The following is a 13,839-nucleotide window of genomic DNA, read 5'->3' as shown; positions in this document are numbered from 1 at the left end:
CACGTCGGCACACTCATAGGATTGTGGGAACAGTATTCCAATGGTGTAGCACCGCAGATCATATATGACATCCGGGATCGGGTGTATGTTACGGATTTGGCTCAAAATGGTGTCTTTAGCAATGTTGCGACTCTGATTGGTTATCGTAGTAGATTGCATCAGAAAACGCCATCTTTGGGTGCGCAGTTCCCGATGATGGAGGGACACCCCATTTATCATCCCGAGATCCCAGAGCAACGTAATGCAGCGAATGTTGTGATTCGAAAACGGGTAGAGGCTCATTTTCAGGAACAGTAGGTTTACACTCCTTGGAAGAGGAGTGAGGTGCTATCTCTTAAAAGTCAGTTGCCGGATCCTAGAAAGAATCCAGCAGCCTACTATAAGGAGTTGGCGGAGGCGGCTTCCTCTACCGTAATGACGCTAGCTGATATTGAGCTGTTCTTCTGACTCTTGGTACCAGTGGATATATGGAGACAGGTGCATACGCAGGATCATGCCGTAGAACTAGGAGGGACCTGGAATGAGATTAGGGCATTGGATAATGACAGGAAACCTGGTGAGAAGCTAATGGGCCGAAATATTAGCTTTGCCAGGTCGTATCATCACTTACATGCAGTCCCTTATTCCGCCTAGACGGGTTGATTGAGACAAGTTAGCAGCGTGCCCTCAGAAGAAGGATGAAAGTGTGTCTGATTTCTTTACTAGGTTTAAAGGTGTGTTCCTGGACTTCAGTGGCCAAGACTTGTCGGTAGAGGGTGGTGTCCGATTGTTTGTTAATAGATTTGTTACGAATTTGCTCCCCGAGATAGCGGCTCGGCTGCAGGCTTCGGTGAGTACTTGGACTACTTCCTCTCCATCGGTAATATTGAGCATGGCGCAGTATTATGAGCACAGAGAGAATGAGGAGAAGGAGAAAAAGTCTAAGAAGCTGAAGACGAAAGTGTTTATGCAGCAAGTGTCAAGAGGCAATGGCAGGGGAAGAGGTGGTTTGGGATCGGCTCAGCAGTTGCCTCGGGCGAGTAGAAATAGTACCTCGGGTGCACCTGTTGGACCAAGCCAATGTGCATATTGCCAAAAGGAGGGGCATTGGAGAAGTGAGTGACCGGAATCGTTGCATAAGGTGGCAGCCCCGCGAGGTCGGGGTTAGGGAGGCCGTGGACGTGGTGGAGGCGGCTGCGATGACATGCAGGGGGCGGATTTGTCAGTGGGTCGTCAGAATAAGAACTGTTTTGATGATGCTCGAGGAGGGCAATATTACCATGAAGATTATGATATGGATGAGATGACGGGAATGTCCTATAGCTAGGATTGCCAGGGACTGGGTGAGGGACCAGGTTCAGTGCCTGTAGATCAGCGTGGCCCTTATGTCAGCGCGGACATACATGGCACGACCAAGACATTCCTAATTGATACAGGTGCTATGAATAGCTCTGTTTCTCGTTTGCTTGTCCCGAGGGCAGCTTTGTCTGGCCAACAAAATGTTTCGGTAGGTTTTTCTGGTGTGCCGGTTGTGAGCCCCATTTCTAAGCCCCTTGCCTTGACTATTGGCCCTTTTAGGGTTGACTCCCCTTTTTACTGACAAAGAATTGTGGAGAGAATTTCATGGGATTCGATCTATTGAAGAAGTTCCGGGCGACTATATTCTGTTCACCAGATGGTGTCTATATGACAATTGGCCCGAAGGTGGTTGGTGCGAAACAATGTTTTGCTAAATATGCCCCCCTCCCTGATGAGTTCAAAGATGTGCTGCGTACCTTATGGGCCACAGGGGATATGGACGTGGAGTTGTTGTGAATACCACCTGTCTCTATCAAGATCAAGAATAATGCTGTACTACCGCGTCTCCCCAGTATAAGATTCCGCAGGCAGGGGAGAAAGCCCTCTTGCAAATAATTCGGGATTTGATAAGGACAGGGGTGGTTGAGGAGACAGAGGTGAATGTTTGCAATAGCCCTATTCTTCCTATCCTTGAGAGGGCTCCCTCTGATGCCCCTGATGCTCACCCTGATGTTTACCGCTTTGTCATTGACCTGTGCGCGATAAATAAGATTGTGATCCCTCAATATCCTGTGGTTCCTGACATCACTAAATTGTTTATGATGATTCCTCCCACAGCAAAATATTTCTCCGTGATTGATTCCAAAGATGCTTTCTTTAGCATTCCAATCCATCCTGATAGCAGATATCTGTTTGGATTTTCCCTAGCTGGTAGGAGCTTCCAATTCTGTCGGGCTCCTCAAGGCTATACTGAGAGCCCTAGTATTTATAGTCAAGCTTTGAAGGGGCAATTGGATTCACTGACACTCCCCTCTCGTAATGTCTTATTGCAGTACATTGATGAACTCTTAGTGGTTTCCAACACTAAGGACGGCTGCAAAGACGCAACTGTTAAACTATTGTTGCATTTGGCACAGCACGGTCATAAAGTGTACCTTTCCAAATTTCAGTATTGTCGACAGGAGGTCACCTACCTCGGTCACCTGCTGTCGAAGGAGGGTCGTAGACTAATGTCTGAATGCATTGCTGCTATAACTAACATGCCTGTCCCTAAAACCCAACGTGATGTGTGTGCGTTTATCAGCATTACTTCGTACTGCCGTCACTGGATCCCTAATTACTCCCTATTAACAAAACCCTTGCTCCAATTAACCACTATTGATGTGCATGAACCCTTACCTTAGACACCTGCATGCCAGCAAGCTTTTGAACAGTTAAAGATTGCGCTTTGCTCTGCTCCTGTGCTGGGTACGCCTGACTACCAGAAGCCGTTTGTGCTCTATGTACATGAGAAGGCTAGTTGTGCGCTCTCTGTCTTAACCATTTCCGGAGGTGCTGGCCCCGTGATAACTGCCGATCTGATAGAGGTCCCGTTGGCGATTGTATTCACTACAACACTGGATGCTTTTGACTATGCCGATTTGAATCAATAAGAATTTTATGGCCAATTCGTCATCGCTGGTTGGCTTTAAAGATAAGATTCAGGGGCAATTTCTTCCATTTGGATTTTTTTCATCTGGATCTGAGTTGGCTAAGAAATACTAATCACTGCATATACTGCTGTTAACGGACAGAGAACCAAATGAAAATATTGAGGGGCGATTTCTTCTTTCTGGATCAGAGTTGCCTGAGAAATACTAATCACTATATATATTGGTGTCAACGGACAGAAAATAAAAAGAGTTGGGCTGCTTAAACACTGGCTTGCAGTCGTTTCTGGAGGCGCTTTTTGCCCTGGATTTTCAGATTTTAATAGTACTGTTGGGACTAAAATGTTGTCTTCCTGAAGAAGGTGTTGGCCACATACTGATTGCCCACCGAAACGCGTCGATGCTTTCAAAAAGGAAACCTCATCGAGTCTGAGGGGACAATTATACTGATTTGAATTAATTTATATAATGATTTCAGTAATCAGAAATTGATCTACACCTAAACTGATGAAGTGTTTTCTGAATGATAGGAATCATCATTTTTTCCTTTGTTGTTGTGTTCCCAATTGCGTATATTTTCTGATTGATATAGATTGCAGGATATTGTATATTGATGAATAGTATTGTTTTTTAATGTTAGACTTGATGAAATACATGTGTGTATATATTGTGTTTCAAATGACACTGTGAATAAATCAATGATTTTTATGTGTTTTAACTACATTCCCTCTCTGTTCATTGGTCCTCATCTACTTGGTGTATAAAGGTTGTGTGTGTTTAAGTGAAGTGTTGTGTATAAGGTTTACCCGAAGGGGATTTTTCTTTTAGACCTCGCTCTCTATCTTAACACAGACCTTTGGTGGTAATGAAATCACTTACTTTTCTGCTATCATGGATAACGTCGCGAGAGCTCTGCCAAGCTGTTTCAGAGCTGCCGCGGCCGGGGCAGTCTCTATCAGACAATCGGCGGGGCTCGTTCTTGATACTGACCTCACAGTTATGGTACCTCATGCTGTGGATACGCTCCTAAACAAAACGAAGACCCAGCACCTTACTAGTGCTCGTTTGACGGGCTATGAGTTAACGTTATTTGCACCACACATTACCATCAAACGATGTGCCACCCTGAACCCAGCCACGTTACTACCCCTCACTTTGCCGGATGGAGATGTTGATGTGCACGATTGTGTATATCGTACGGAGGAAGAAACGAAGGGATGAGTAGACTTGACTGACGTTCCTCTATCTGACCCACAAGGCGAACTAAATGTCGATGGCTCTTGTTTTAAGTTACCAGATGGCACCACTACTACAGCATATGCGATAACAATGCTATGTACAGTTGTTTAAACATCCTGTGTCCCATATCAGTCGGGCCAGGCTGCAGAGCTTATTGCCCTTCTCCGGGCTTGTGAGTTAAGTGAAGGACTGGTTGTCAATATTTATACTGACAGCCAGTACGCCTTTGGGGTTGCTCATAACTTTGGGCGCCTCTGGGTAGAGAGAGGTTTCCTAACATTGCATGGTTCACAAATATCGAATGACCCCCTGATACATAGACTTTTATCAACCCTGACACTTCCACAAAGAGTTGCGATAGTGAGGTGTAGTGCGCATAAGGCGATTACTGACGATGTAGGGAGAGGCAATGCGTTTGCAGATCAGACAGCGAAGGAGACAGCTAGATCAAAGAGGAAAAAGATTTTTGTGGCAGGCCCAGCTAGGTGGGGGGCCGAAAACAGGATGTTTAAGAACACACTAGACAATGTTAAGGAGATACAGAGTGAGGCAACTATGGATTTATTTTATTTATTTATTTATTTTAAAGGTTTTATATACCGCTGGCTAGACCCGGAGGTATCAGAGTGCTTTACATGAGTATCAGATCATAGTTGTAGGATACATCGTTACAAAGGTTATACAGTTATTAGAGCATGGCAACATAGTTACATGTAGGGTCGAGACAGACAATAAGCAAGGGAAAGAGGAGGCAAGGGGAGATATTCAGGGGAGGGGGTAGGAGCAGAGGAATTAGACAGAGAATGAAGGAGGGAAAGAGGAGGGGAGGATGAGAGACACAGCATGGAAAGAGGAGGGGGAGGGCGATGGGGACACAAACCGGTAGACGAGTTAAAGCTGCGTCTAAAGTCCAGTAAGCTGTGACCCTAGGGGAAGTGGTATCATTTCCCCATCTCTGTTGCGAGAGGCTCCCTTTACGCAGTGGACTCTCTCAGAGGGATCTCTGAGACTCCAAGGCCTACATACTGGATCCTTCCCCAAAAAGGGGAGAGGGAGTGCTTTGGCCAGGGGTGCCGTACCATACCTCGGCTGTGAGTGGCTCCCTTGGCGCTGTGAACTCTCTCAGCGGGTTCGCTGAGACTCCAGAGTATAAATATTGGATCTTTCCCCAACAAGGGGAGAAGGAGTGCTCAGTCAAAGGGCACAAAGGACAGGGGGCTAGGCCGTGAAGCAGGCAAGGGGAGAGATTCAGGGGAGAGGGGATAGGAGCAAAGGAAGTAGACAAAGAAAGAAAGAGTACTAAATGGGAACAAACAGCATCAGTTTGGGGAACAGACTGTTTTCACTCTGTGGCCATGAGTTTGCCCCATCTCTAAGGTAAAAGTCTAGCACAGGCCATTCCAGAAGCTTTGCCATCCAGGACAAGAAACACTCAGTTTGTAATTCGAATTATTTTTCTCAATTCACAGAAGTTTATAGCACGTTGCACATCAGTAATCCAGGTGTATTCATAGTAAGTTCTTGGGTACAGAGGATGATGCTCAGAACAAACAGTGTTTAACCCAGTCAACATCCAGGGGAGAGAGTTAAGAATCATGCTGCTGAGGGGGAATATCATGAACCCAATGAAGGCCAGCTCGTGGACCGCAGGGTTCTCTGTAGAGGACAAGTATGTCAGAGGGAGCAGGCATAGGGGAACCTCTGTTAGCGGCGCTCCCGTCAGCTATACATCCACGCAGAGGAGTTGATGCAGGGGTGAACAATGCGCTAGAATATGGCATCCATGATACAGTGTTTGTGCGTGCTTCGGTGTTTACTCATTGGGGCCACAATCAACAGCCCCCAGTTTATGCACTCCGATGCGCTTTGGCAGCCACCATTTTGCACTACGTTGCTGTAGGGGGCTCTCCGCTGGCGATTTTAATCCTCAGTTAAAGCGTTTGATGTCAGATTGAAGATTGTGCGCTTACTGGCATGCTAGTTTCGCTTTGCTCGTACCGCATACACTGAGTATGTACATTAAACGCAAGTTGGATGAGTTGGCAATATGGCAGGAGAGTACAGGGCATCTAGATGAGGATGGGTGTTGGACAGATCTCTCGGAGAAACAAAGATGGATGTTGCCCAAGGCATATGTGCTCCCTGTTGTCACTATGGCACATGGCTCAGCCCACATTAGCGCAAAGGGAATATGTAAGGTGTTAGACCATGTATGGCAGAATGACATTATCCCCAAAGTAGCTGCTCATTTAGTGAAATATTGTATGATCTGCATTCTGCACAATCCTGGGGAGGGCTCCCCTATACCTACTGGTAATTTTGCATCGCCTTCCTTCCCTTTCGAGGTTCTCCAAATGGACTATACAAATGGAACAAGTAAACAATTTGAAGTACGTATTAGTGGTGGTTTGTGCGTTCAATAAATGGATCGAAGCCTACCCCACCAAAGAGAATTTGCAACGGCGAAGGCACTCCTGAAAGAGTTCTTCCCACGGTTTGGTTTGCCGCATTTGATTTGGAGTGACAACGAAAGTCCCTTTAACTTAAGGGTCACACAACTGGTTTGTGATGGGCTATACATTAAACAGAAATTTCATGCAGCGAATCACCCTCAATCAGCAGGTTTGGTTGAGAAGTACTACAGGAATCTCAAATTGAAGTTAGCCAAGATAAAGGAAAGCACAGCATTGCAGTGGCCAGATGCTCTACCCCTAGCTTTGTTATCTGTTAGGGCGACCGCAAATTCTAAGACAGGGTTGTCCCCATACGAGGTGGTTTTTGGCCGCCCTGCGAATGTATGGGGCGTCCAACGCCCCAAACGCTTTTCCGAGATAGAGTACCCCTTGCTTGTGGATTACCTTTATGAATTGACTAAAAACTTATGCTCTGTTTATCAACAGGTCCAGGAGACACTACGGCCAGTACCAGAGGGGCCTGGGCATCAGCTGCAGCCTGGAGACTATATCTTGAGTCGTAATTTCCAGAGGAAGAATTGTCTGGAGCCTCGTTGGAGAGGACACTTTCTGGTCCTTCTTGCCACTCATACGGCAGTGAGAGTGGACGAAAGGAAGCACAGGTTCTTTTTCGTGATGACACTGTACCAGGAGTAGCTCGATATAATTTGCGTCCCCGACAGAAGGACAGTGCACTGAAGGGAAAGTCAAAAGAATTGGGATGGACTTCATGGATGAAGAATAGGGTACAGGTACCCTGTCTAAGGTACTGGTGATAGCAATAGGGTCAGCAAAAGACTAGTGCACCACCCTGGACACTGAACAGGATCAGTTGAGGGTATTATCCCAGGAGGAAGGGTGCCCTATCCTGAAAGAAGTGGACGCATTTTTCAGCAAGGGCTGTGATCGCGCAGCTCCACTGACAAATGCACATCGGAGATGAACAATAGGAGTCTATCAGCGAGGCTCTGAAGGACGCTGGGTGATTTGTGCTCTTTTTGCTTACTATATTATTGTTGGCTTCAGTATACGGATTTCCTCTGGCAGTTGCGAATTATTAAAAATGTATCCCTTTTGTCGTCCCAATATAGAAGAAGAACAGCCATTAGCAGCCCCTCTGGTAGAGCCGAGCAGTCCTGGCTGGTTTAGTTGGTCCAATAAGAGTAGGATAGTTGAAGTAGTGTTCATTTTTGCAGTATTAGTAACAGTATTTGCAGTGGTGTGGTATTTGGAAGAGAAACATCCTGTGCACATCCTGCAAGGACAACTCCTGTCCCCTCTGAACATATTTTTGTTACCTTGAAACCTATGAAACGGTGTTGGAATACATAGTAGAACATCAAGGATTCACTCTGGGGGAAATAGGGGAGCAGGATACTTTAAACCCTGATGCTTGTATGAATGTTTATGAACTTAAGAAAAGCGTCACATGGCTCCAGAATGAGATGTTGGATTTTCGGGGATTCAATGTACTTTAGATCTTTCCATTCACGCAATATTACCAAAGACAGAGCAATGCCAGTGCCGGTAGTGAATGTTACGGACAGTTTCTGTGTCCAAGGGTTTGGAAAAGTCCCAGTGGGAAAAAGTAATTGCAATTATACATACCACTTGAACACAACTAGTAGCCCACCTCTGCTCCTGCCCCATAATGTATACTTTGTCTGTGGGCCTCAAGAATATGTATGGCTTCTGAGGGGCTGGGCTTGGATAGGTTATGTCTCTTTCCTATTGCCCCCTGTATATATTGCACCATCCAATTTTTCACAAGGATAATAGGCTACAGCGCAGGAATGTACACCTGCCGCGGATCAAAAGAGTTATTGATACAGAAGATATAGATCAAACAGATACAACAATTTACTGACGCAATGAAGGGTATTCTGCCTTTCTGGGGTCCCATGTACAACAGTCGTAGTATTCGTCGACACACTAGAGTAGTGGAAGGGGTTATTAATACTACTGCAGGGATACTGACTAATATTACAGCAGAGCTTCAGGCTACCAGGCTTGCTGCTCTTCAAAACCGGATGGTGTTAGACATCATACTTGCTGATAGGGGTGAAGCCTGCTACGTCATTGGCAGTAGTTGCTGTGTTTACATACCAGACCATGCCCCGAATGTATATGCAGCCATACAGAAATTGCATAAACTTTCTTCTGATATTCACCTGTAAAACAGGACCTGGTCCTTGTCCGGGTGGTTCTGGGATTTGCTAACTACTTGGGGTAAGAAGTTACTTCTTACCCTGGTACTCATTGTAGGTATCATCTTCTCATGTTGCCTGTGTGTTAATTGCCTCCCAGCCTGTTGTTCCTACTGTGTGGGGAAGCTGACGCCTACACCCAAAATAAAATCAAATGATACTAAAGTCACAGGTATGATGAGGCAGGAGGTTTAGGATTTGATGAATATAGATGAGGGCATTTTGAATATTGAATGTGTTTTATACTTACATGCTTGCTTAATTTTGTTGGTGAATGAATAGAATGCAGGTTATAATCGTCCTTTCCTTCTTAGAATTCTAAAGACCCTACCTGATAGCTCTAATAAAGTTAGCATTCTCACGCTAAAAAGTGGGTCTGTTAGAATTTGGCGATTTATGTACCTATGTGAACCAAATTTTCGTTATGATATGTTAGCATTAGAAGGCTTTGATTAACAGTAATCGCTAGTCCTGAAGCTTGCTCCGAGGAGCCATGTTCATGATACAAGCTTAGGTGAGCATTTGGGGTGCCATTTTGTATTTGTAGGCCATGATTAGGTGGAAGACGATTCAAGCCCCTTATTTCTGTATTTCTCGCCTCGACAAAAGACTGTGCTCAGCTATTTTTTTACCATTTGTGTTCCAGGTTGAATTTCGATTCACTAATGAAGAGACCATTTTGCATCTGCATGCCTATCCTTCTTCGTAGCCCTGCTCCCGCATTGGGAAGAGCCAGGCTCAGCAAGACAACCTTGAGATAGTGATAACGTGTACCTGTCATGCAGGTGGCAGCCCATCCTCCCATCCCTTCTTTGTTCATGTATGGCTCAGGCCAGTAACTTTCCATTGGGGGCGTAGTTGGGGGTTGACAGAAGAGTGGATACGAGTTACCAAGTGTTGGGGAATCAGTCCCCTCGACAGACATCTCGGGTGCTGATCAGATTGGGCTCCACTGCAGTGTAATTTGCTAACAAACAATTGTTTGTAATCTCTACTGTCTGATAGACTCATCACTTGTTTGGATGGCTAAAAGGTGGTCGTAAGTGTCCCGGGTGGCCGTAATTGGGTCACTTCCTTCAAAGGGGAGAAGTAGTTTGATTTTGTTGGCATACATATGGAAACCTTTAGACTGTGCTTTTTCATAGATCGCTTAATGGCTTCATATAAATGTTTAAAAGAATGAGTATTAGGGAGGGTCTTGCAGCACTCCACATGCTGATTATTTGCTGTTATCAATGGACAAGGACACCATGATCAATGGTATCGAACAGAGCCGAAAGGTCGTGAAGCACTAACATCTGCAGCCTCCAGAAATCTCTCCCACAAAAGGTTCAATGCAGTTTCAGTAGTGTGGCAATCCCTGAAACCTGACTGCAAGTCCCCAAGTAGTCTATTGCATTATCTGCAAGTACTGTCATTATCTGGTTGATGATGACTTTTTCCATAATCTATGTCAGCACAGAGGTTCCAGAAATGGGTCTAACCTCCTGTAATTAAGGATTTTTTTTATTATTTTATTAGCGCAGTGTTCAAAGGACAGTTTAAACATCCTGGGACTCTACTGTACTCTACTGTACAGTACTCTAGTAGCTGACTAAGATCTGTTATTGGTGCAGATGGACATCTATGTTATGGAAACTGCAGTGAGTTTAGGGTTTTCTAAATAATCCTGGCTACCTCTAAAAGTATCACCTTTATAAAGAAGAACTTTGGGGATGTCAAGGGCTTATGCCTGTCACGATTTCTTGATTCTTGAATTCTGCCTGGTAAGTAGGATGACAGTCTCCTTATTCTGACTCCTATCAAACAAAATCATCTTTTTCATTAGATAGTGAAAAATCCCTCAATGTCTATTCGCAGCATTCCATTTTCTTGTGTTTTCAATTACTGTCCTTATACTGGTCCTTCAATCCTGCCACCATGTCTTGTTTTTATCTCTTACTATACTGCGCTTCTCTTTCCCACATTTAAATGTGTGTGAGATTAGACTGCGAACAGTCCAAGTTAGCAATTAGGTAATTATATCTTTTCGTTAGAGACTGGCAGACTGTTAAATGCATCTCATGAAGGTATCCTTAACCCATTGCTTTAGCTCCACTAGGTACAAATGGTTCAAGATTAATGGCACTCCGAAATAGTCAAGCGGGACTGCTCAAATATCAAAACCCACTACTTTTACCCTTTGAGAAGAATATCATATCAAAGGCTGCTGAAAGATCTTGGAGCGTTTATTTTTGTTGCTATGGCTATCACAATGAATTAGCTCTACTGCAAACCACATTTTACCAATTGAATTGTCTATAAGCACCAACTACAGAAAGGTTTCTGAATATACATAACAAAATGTGCAGTCTGAAAATGTTCTGTTTCATCAAAACAGGAATAACACACATGTGTATCCAATCCCTAGTGAAGAACAATCAACTTTTAAACGGCACAGGCAATCTCCATACCTCTGATAATTCTTTTTTTCCCCTTAGTTATTACATAAGAACATCAAAATAGTGCAGAAAACTGTACATCTGTTTGCGATTACCATGATCCCATATACAGCCTTGATTACCAGTTCACACAGAAGTACCTTAAGCCTCAATGCCCCCACCCGCATTTGGCCTCTGTCGCACCCATCATGCCAGGACCGAATAATCGTGGCTATTCCCCGCCACATATTTAAGTACTGTCTAAATGGTGCACAGATATCTTTTGGGCGTGGTGTCTCTAGCCAGAGTTCATCATAAAGTGGCATTTGTTCACTACAGTATGTGAGTTCGTTCAGCCATAATTTCTTAATTGGTTGAGTGCCCATGATCCCAGTGTTTTGACACTAAGGGGCCGATTACAATGCCATTTGAAAACTCTTCCGACCGAATCTGTTTCAGAATCGTTTCTGACTGACTCGGGTTCTGCGAGTCCGACCGACCAATTACGATGCCTCCAAACATTGTTCAGTCAGACTGGCATTGACTTCAATGGGAGCCTGTGTTCTGAACGAGTACAGTAAAACCCTCTGAAGGATATTTACAAAAAAATGCCGGAGTGCTGTTTCATGTCAAATTTGGTAACGGAGCGCTCTGACATTTTCAAAACACAGGGATACGCTGTATTTACAAAAATGTGGCGCACCCCTGCGTATCCCCTAGCGCTGGCACTAAAAAAGCTGCCAAGCGCCAGCTAAAGCATCCTGCCCCCATGTTGTGAAGGTGCCTGCACTGCAGAGCCGAGTGTTTATGTGCAGGAAGGGACACATGGAAAGAGCAAAAAACAAGGAGAAATTATTAATTTCTCCTCGTATCACCATCCTAAAACCAATTCTTAGTCTTTGGTGCTGCCCCAGCCTTGTAAATCTGGGGCGGCATCAAACAGCAATGGGTGTTGCAGTGGAACGCCCACAGCAAGACCCATTGCCCGCCCCTTTGCTGCAGCAGACTACAGCGGAAAGGGACATATTTACAAGGTGAAGTTAAGCAACATTAAGTGGCTTAGCTCCACCTTGTAAATATGGGGAATTGTGCTATGCCACCAGAACTGCAGAAAAAGTGACGCATGGTGGCATTTGGGGCTTTTTAAATATGCCCCTCTGGTTCTAGCGGCAACAAAGGTGTAATTTTTTCTGCATGTTGCTTCAGATCTGTGGTACAGGGAGAGGTTTAATGGAGTGATCATGAGACAGGCTTTTAGGATGTCCATAGACATGAATCTGCTGTCTTTATAGATATATCCCCGCTTGGTAATATTCAATTTGTGCAGTTGGGATGCCACTTTCTGCTCCCTGGCCATAGGAAGCAGAGGGTGTTGTGTTAGAGGGATTGGAGGCAAGTATAAGAGTTTTGTTTGGGTATTATTTTTAAGTTTGTCCAAGGCCGTTACCATGTGTGTGTTGATTTAGTCTGCTTTAATATGGCATTTAGCCCACAAGGCGGTTTGTAGCAGGACCAAGTCTGCCACATCTCTTTCCACCACAAGATGGGCCTTGGATCGTTAAGGATTAAACCAATAGTATTCAAAATGTGTCTGTGATCATAAATAGTACATGTCCATATTCAGTAACTGTGAATCCCCTTTGTTGGTAAGGGAGGATCGGTGTTTCCCAAGCAATTCTAGGGTTAGCCCTGCCCATGTTAGCTTAATAAGTAAAATAGTAAGTGATCGGAAAACTTTTGATCACCCGGCTGAGTATGTTACCAAAGTAATATAGGAATTTGGGTAGGACAACCATTTAAATCAAGCCCAATCTCTCAGCCATTGTGCAGCAATCACTCAGCCATCTGTTAATTTGCCTATTGAGGTCTTTGTTTAATTGAATTATTACATATTTATTTCGACTTAATCAAATGCTGAGATATTTAATTGGCCCATATCACTCTCTTAAAATGGGGTCAAACTGTCCCGGGAGCACAATGTTGTTTGTGTACCTTGAGACAAGAATGGGGCTGTCCAGAAATATTACTGCTTATTGTGCATGTTTTGTCGAAGTTAAGCCGCCAAAGGTTCTAATGCCAGGGCAAATAAGATGGGTCACGGGGGCATTCCGGTTGGGTGCCATGTTCCTAAATGGAATTGGAGGATACCCGGTTATTTATGTAAAGTTTAAACTGGTGAGGTGTAAAAAACCTGATTATAAATACGGGAGGAGCAGGGGCACACCCAAGTGACCAACCACAGTCAAAATCTGCACTGGAACGACCCCAAAGACCCCCAGGTCAATGCCGTCAAAGCCTTTATTGTTGATAATTCACTCACTCAAGCCTGCACTCTACCAATTCACACGAAAGGTTCCACACTGGATTGGATCATCGCAAAGCCGTCGGCGGTCAGGCTTAACTCAATAGTCTTGTGTGACTGGTCAGACCACCACGCCATTACCTTCTTGATACCTGGCCTCCTCATGAAAAGACCAGGGCAACCTGTGAAACCAAAACGCTGGCTCAGAGACATTAAGAGCCTTGATCTCGAGAAGCTGACTGCTCCCTGCGAGAATGACTTACACCCCCTCCAAATCTCTCCAATGTCAAT

The 13,839-nt window shown here is 44.7% G+C and overlaps 1 protein-coding gene across 15 annotated transcripts in view; it reads right to left on the bottom strand.

Moving 5' to 3' along the window:
* PKNOX2 (PBX/knotted 1 homeobox 2) overlaps positions 1-13,839 on the bottom strand; it is a 3,737,380-nt gene that overhangs the window by 1,543,628 nt on the left and 2,179,913 nt on the right. The window lies entirely within an intron of this gene.

This window comes from Triturus cristatus, chromosome 3_1 (assembly GCF_964204655.1).
Source record: "Triturus cristatus chromosome 3_1, aTriCri1.1, whole genome shotgun sequence".
NCBI lineage: Eukaryota > Metazoa > Chordata > Amphibia > Caudata > Salamandridae > Triturus > Triturus cristatus.
Note: the sequence above shows the minus strand (reverse complement) of the source record. Positions and strands in the feature narration are given on the sequence as shown.